Genomic DNA, 6,594 nt, shown 5'->3' with positions numbered 1-6,594 from the left:
AAAAGCAGGTATTGTTGGGCAATTTTTAGTTGTGTGGATGTTGCAAGCACAAATACCGCAAACAGTTTCCTTAGCCTTATCCTTCTTTAATTCCATGGCTTCAAATTTCCTTATGAGATTAGCCACTTTAGCATTGATATCATCATCCTCTTTCAGAATGTATATTCCGCCCCTCTCCTTTGATTGAGTGAGCCTAGAGGTGGTGCTCGATTTTGGGGAGACGTCCCATGATTGTGCATTTTCAGCAAGTCTGTCCAAATAATCCCAGACATCATCGACGTTTTTATTCATGAATTCCTCATTGCACATTGTCTCGACCAATTGGCACATGGAGGATGTCAGTCCATCATAGAAAGTGTGTAATGCGCGACGTTTCAAAACCATGTTGTGGGCATGAGCTGACAAAATCTTTAAACTGCTCCCAACTTTAGAAGAATGTTTTATCTTCCTTTTGGGTGAAGTTCATGATTGACTTCCTGAGGGTGCTCATTTTATGGTGTGGGAAAATTTTCTTTATGAACTCTCTTGTCATATCGTTCCTTCTACCAATAAATCGAGGACGTAGTGAATGCAACCACGTCTTAGCTTTCTCTTTCAAAGAAAAAGAAAAGAGTTTCATCCTGATTGTGTCGTTAGACATGTTAGGAAAATATAGAGTGGCTATGATTTCATCAAACTCTTTTAAGTGTAGATACAAATTTTCAGATTCAAGCCCATGAAATTTTAAAAGGAGTTGGATCACCCCTGGCTTGATGTCCATATGTCCTGTATTTTCTGGAAAAACCATGCATGAGGGTGTGCTCACCCCCACCAGTTGTAAATAATCTCATAAAGTACGAGGTGGGGGTGCTTAATGCACCTCATTCTCATCCTAGACTTCCTCAACCCACCCTAAGTTGAGATGGATTTGGAGGTTGATTAGCTAGTTGATTAGCATCCATAACTTCAATTAATTCTGTGGATCTCGAGTGGTGTCTAATCATGTGATGGATAGATAACCCCTTAACCAATCCACATTCACTCAAGAGACATCGAGTGTTATCACAGACCTACTTGGGCATGAAACACTCTTAGTGTAATGCCTTGAAATTCGGGGGTCGAGCATAACTCAGCTCCCGAGTTCCAAAACATCACTTATGCAACATATTTAATGATGGATGTATGTTGTCTGTATTAGTGCATAAAACATGGAATAGATTAAGCCAAAACATAGATATAATTCAGGGATAAGTGAATAAAGCAAGCGGAAGACTTATAGAAATATATGTGTACAAGTGTGAATCCCTGAAGTACATATACAAACCAGGTCGTAATGAAAGTGTTATTTATCAAAATTACAAGTATCAAGTTACATCATTTAATTTCAAAAATAATCCCAGCAACCCGCGCATTAGACCAAGTGTCACGCCCCAAACTCGGAAACCGGGCTCACAAAAAAGCAGCCTCATCATCATCCATCTCCCGCTCTGCCTCAGAAGTCGCATCAACATCTGCAACATCAGAACCTAAGACGGAGTCTGGTGGGTGTTTAACACCGCCCCGAAATGTGGGAGTGAGTGATCAACTCAGTGGAACAATAAGGCACTGGTTAACATGTTATCAGTTCAATCAAGCAGTAATGATAAAGCAGAATAAGTAAACAAGTCCTAAGTACTCTTGTTAATGCAAGGATGTATGCAAAATGATGCGTGCCCTCATGCGTACACCCTCAGCGTCTTCATCTTACGTTACGCATGACACCACCTTAAAGTGCACCACATCTACAAAGCACATGCAAATGCGGTGCATGGATATGATTACCAAGTTGTTATTAGTCCTTTTCATACAACAGGATTGGGAAGCTAAGATACCTTCCTCATATCACCATCCAAATAGTGATCCATTCTAGGGTCGTCAGTCCTAGACGTCTCATACGATTATATGGTTTCAGGTCGTTGCAAAGGGCTCGTCACCAATCAATGCACGCCTTTCATACCTTCGCTACTACACTAAGGCTCGTCACCTCAATGCGGTATCCAGGCATGCTCGAGGTCACTACAAAGGGCTCGTCACCAATCAATGTAGGCCGACAGCACGAATATAGTGTCCCATACCACCATAATCGGCTCACGAGTTTAATTGCTCACTGGTCACTACGGGGAGGCTCGTCACCCCAGCATAGGCCGACAGCTCGACCACGGTGTCTCATACCACCATGTCCGGCTCATGAGTCTTAGCGGATCAAGTACCATGGTTAATAGGATTTCACTGGTAAGTTCGGTACCCTAGATTCAAGCAGTAGCGTCCATACGTGGTGAACATACATCGGACAATAGGGTTACTTGACGAACTCAACTAGCAGAGCGCACGTTGGGTTGAACGACATAGAGTGCGCAAACACTCCGCGTGGCCAAACCACTGCCGACAACTCTAATACGACTCGGGTTCGTCTAATACGTCCTACGTGGCGAAAGTGATCTCAACCACGATCTTAAGGCAGATTACCGATTTCCTGGACTATTCATAGTCCCAAACACATTACCCTACAACAGATATTCGTATTAAATGTAGAACAGTAATGGAACAACAACTTCAATCATGTGGCACTCAAGCACTTGAAGAATATCAACTTAACATAAATGTAAGCATAAGTAATGCTTGAATTTAAATAACAAGGAATGTAACTAGCAAAAAGGAAATCATACACACTAGTGGGAGAGTTGAGAATCGCTCCTCAACACCCATACTAGGTTGAAATATCACACCTTAGATCATTCAGACATTTCTACAAACACTTAGAATACACAATAAAACATATATGACATATGTTGAAATACAAGCATTTGGACAATTCCGTTTACCAAGGAGTTGTCGCACATACATCTAGCATACATACATGACAAATAATCATGGCAAACACAAGTGCATATTTTATACGTATATGGTACTTTATACATACACGAAGAATACGCAAATCTCAATATAACACATGCATATCAGGAACACAAAGTAAACACAACATTTGGCATGTGAAATCTCATCCATAACAAGAATAAATCATTAACTGGCATTGAAAGCCTTGAAAACCATAACCTATACACTTAAAGTCCGCACCTTAAGCCAGAAAAGAACACTGAATTGATTTCAGACGAGTTGTCTTCGTCAACGGCGATAGAATACCCTAAAGCAAGGATAGAAATGAGATACAACAACACCAAGACTAATCTAAGCTCTAACACAGATTAGGGTTAGGTTAACTTACCCCAAGATGAACTCAGAACCGTTAGAATAACGATTCAAAGTGAAGGTTCAAGGATGTAGAAGACCCGGAAAGAATCCAAGATGATTTACCAACTACTCTCTCACTATCTCTCTCTTTTCCACTCTCTTCCTTAGGTAGGGTTAGAGAAAATTCGTATGGAAAAGAGAGCTAGGGTTTAAGGACTATAAATAGGCCTAATATTGATGAAAATAACCCCAGGGTCAAGGTATACTTAGGGTATAACCAAAACCTGACTCTCGCGATCCAACAAAGCACTTCTGGTGGGCCAAATACCACGAAAGGTCAGACTTAAGCTCACTGACCATGGATCTATGTCAAGCTGAGTTTTCGTACCGACCGGCTCTTCAGATCAGCCGTGGCGGACCACACTCAATTCAATGGTCACTGAATCTCGATCAGGTCCACAAGCACAAGGACATGCCTAGGCCACCTTCCCTGATCAGAGGGTGAAATTGGCTCAGAATCCAACGGTCAGATTGCTTAAAATCATCGCACAAGCGACACGACTCAGATTTCATAAAAGCTTAATAAATTTCCAACTGTTCTCACACTCTTCACTCCGAACTCAATCAAATCGACCCAGAACATCACATGGACTTGATTTTTGAGGTGATGGTCAAGCCCAACATAGTGACCGCAACAGCCTAAGATCCTCACTATCGGACTTTCGATGCGCGGTCCAGGTCCGATCCAAAACTTGTAAAAATTCCCCAGAACAACTAGATTTAGCGATGGATCCCAGATTTCAGAGTAACGTAGCGCTAACTAATCTACAAGTTTTGAGTCATACAGATTGAATTTAAAGTGATTGATGTGAATTTCATAAGCAATCGAGTATAGCGCTAATTACTCCAAAAACAACTACTTAGAGAAAGATAAGCACAAAATTTCCAGGGTCATTACACTTAGCCCTCAATTTCAGAATCTAACCTAAACCTAAAAGAAAGAAGGGAAATAGAAATCTAGAATTAGAAAGAGAGAGAGAGAGAGAGAGAGAGAGAGAGAGAGAGAGAGAGAGAAAGAATTAGAAAGAAGATACCAAATTAGAAGTTTCTATGTTAGGATCCTACAAAAGAAAAAGGAAAGTGAATTAGTTTCTTTTAAAAAAAGTAAGAAAGCAACCTAGTTTCTAAAAATAAAAAAGTAAAGTTTTTAAAAACAGAAAATAGAAAGTTTCTTTAAAAAAATTATTAGTTTCTAAAATCAAATTATGAAAGTTTCTATCCTAGAATAAGAAATTAGTTTCTAAAAACCAAAAAGGAAAGTTTTTAAACCTAGAATTATAAAGTAAAGTTAGTTTCTCAAATAACTGAGAAAAAAAACTAACTTAAAAATAGAAAGTAGAAAAATCATAATCTTAGCCAAATTCCAAAACTAGTCAATCTCATAAAAATGCAAACATTAGTCCCAGGCAACGGTGCCAAAAACTTATTCACAACTCTAAGTGTAGGGTCACAATGCAGTAATAATCTCAATGAGACCGAGGTCGAATCCACAGGGGACTAATCTCGTGAGTATTCTAAAAGAAACTAGAAGTAGAACTAGAAGAAGATGTAAAACTAATTCTGAAGTGATTGAGAGAGTAATTGTGAATTATTTAACTAAAACTTAAGAAATTCAAAGGTGGGAACTAGGGTTTCCAAGGATCCACTTGTAGAGATCAGAGAGATCTATACTTGATTCAAGGACACAACTGGAATCAGAGTCCTATCTTATCCAGTTGGAAGATATCTTAGTAAAACTAAATTTGAACTTCCTTTGACCTAATTCTCAATAGATGAGAGTTGTGAGAACTGGAAGTGATTCCATCACAAAACCATGCCTAGGAGACAATGGCTCACAATAGGATATACCAATCTCATAACCAAACATAAGAGAACCATGAAGATTAGAAGGGATTCCATCATCCAACCATGCCCATGAGATAATGGTGAACAACAGGATGTACTAACCTCACAATCTCAAAACATAAAAAGAGATACTCAAAGCTATCGCAGATCTATTGTAATTTAAGTCACAACAAACCATTAAAAACTGAAAGTATTTCTTAAATATCAAACTAGAATCAAAGAGATTTCAACTTAAACAAGAATCAAAGTAATAGAAAACATCCCATCACGCTACAAGCTTCACCTCTTAGCCCTAACTAAGAGGTTTAGCCAACCATAGACATGATTGGAACTAAAACCCTAGAAGAAAGCATGAAAAACTAAGGAAGGAAGAAGAAGAAGCTTGGCGATGACTCTCCACGCTTTTGCTCCACTCCTTAAACCCTAAATATCCTAAAAAGTGCATAGGAAACACCTATTTATAAGCCAAGTTCTGTAAATTCGTAAAATCGGATCAAATTTACGCACTCTGCGTAACTCTGTGTAACGCCTTTGATGTCATCGAAGGGGTTTGAATCCCGAAGTCGCGCCTTTTTACTCTTTCACACTTTGTAAGTCTCTGTATTATCGAGTGAAACTTCGATCCATCGAATAGGTCTTCGAGTCATCGAGAATGTGTCCAAAACAGTCCAGCAAGTTGCTTCAATTTCTTTAATAAATTTGATACCATCGAGTAATCTTTGATGTCATCGAGCACCTTCCTTCGAGTCATCGAACATGTCTTCGATTGATCGAGAAGAGCACCCAATATGTCTAGCAACTAACTCAATTTTTCCTCATAAATTTGATGTCATCAAATGTATCTTCCATGTTATTAAACGGTTCTCGATGGCACAGTTGTTGTGATTTCTGCACTTGTTCTTTCTACTTCCTTCCTTCTCTACTTAGTTTTCTTATATCTTGGGAGCTTGAAATCTTCAATCTTGGTCTCCACAAGTTCATTCTTTACCTTGGTGACTTTCTGTTGAGGGTCAAATATTACATATTGAACCTTATTTATTACTTGGTTTTATGAACATGATAATGCTTAATGTTCTATTTTAATCATGTTTGTGTTGCAAGGTGAATTTAAGAGCTTGGATTGAAAAGGATGTTAAAAGCATGGATTTCACGCTCAAGAATCACCAAAGTCAAGAATGGATCTGATGAAACTAAGAATGAAGAATGAACATATTAAAGATCTAAGAAAACTAAGTCCATAATGAAGCAAATCATAGTTTTGAAGTGACATTCGAAGATCCTCGACTAGTCCTGGCTCCAGCTTGACCAGTCTTATATACACTCAACCAGTCCTGGCCTCGGCTCGACCAGTCTAGGCTATGAATGACCAGTCTTGGACTCTTCTCGACCAGTCGAAGGTTGATCGGTCGAAGGTGTCTCTACTCGAACTCTAGTGGGTAAAACCTCAAAATCTCCATCCTGCTCGACTAGTCGAGGGTGGTC

At 39.2% G+C, this 6,594-nt stretch overlaps 1 non-coding gene across 1 annotated transcript; it reads left to right on the top strand.

Annotated features, from left to right (window-relative positions):
• Positions 1 to 377: 377 nt before the first annotated feature.
• Positions 378 to 484, top strand: LOC131226377 (small nucleolar RNA R71). The gene has a single exon (XR_009161766.1). It is a non-coding gene; the product is annotated as a small nucleolar RNA R71 (small nucleolar RNA).
• Positions 485 to 6,594: the final 6,110 nt, after the last annotated feature.

This window comes from Magnolia sinica, chromosome 14 (genome assembly GCF_029962835.1).
Source record: "Magnolia sinica isolate HGM2019 chromosome 14, MsV1, whole genome shotgun sequence".
Taxonomy (NCBI): Eukaryota; Viridiplantae; Streptophyta; class Magnoliopsida; order Magnoliales; family Magnoliaceae; genus Magnolia; species Magnolia sinica.
Note: the sequence above shows the minus strand (reverse complement) of the source record. Positions and strands in the feature narration are given on the sequence as shown.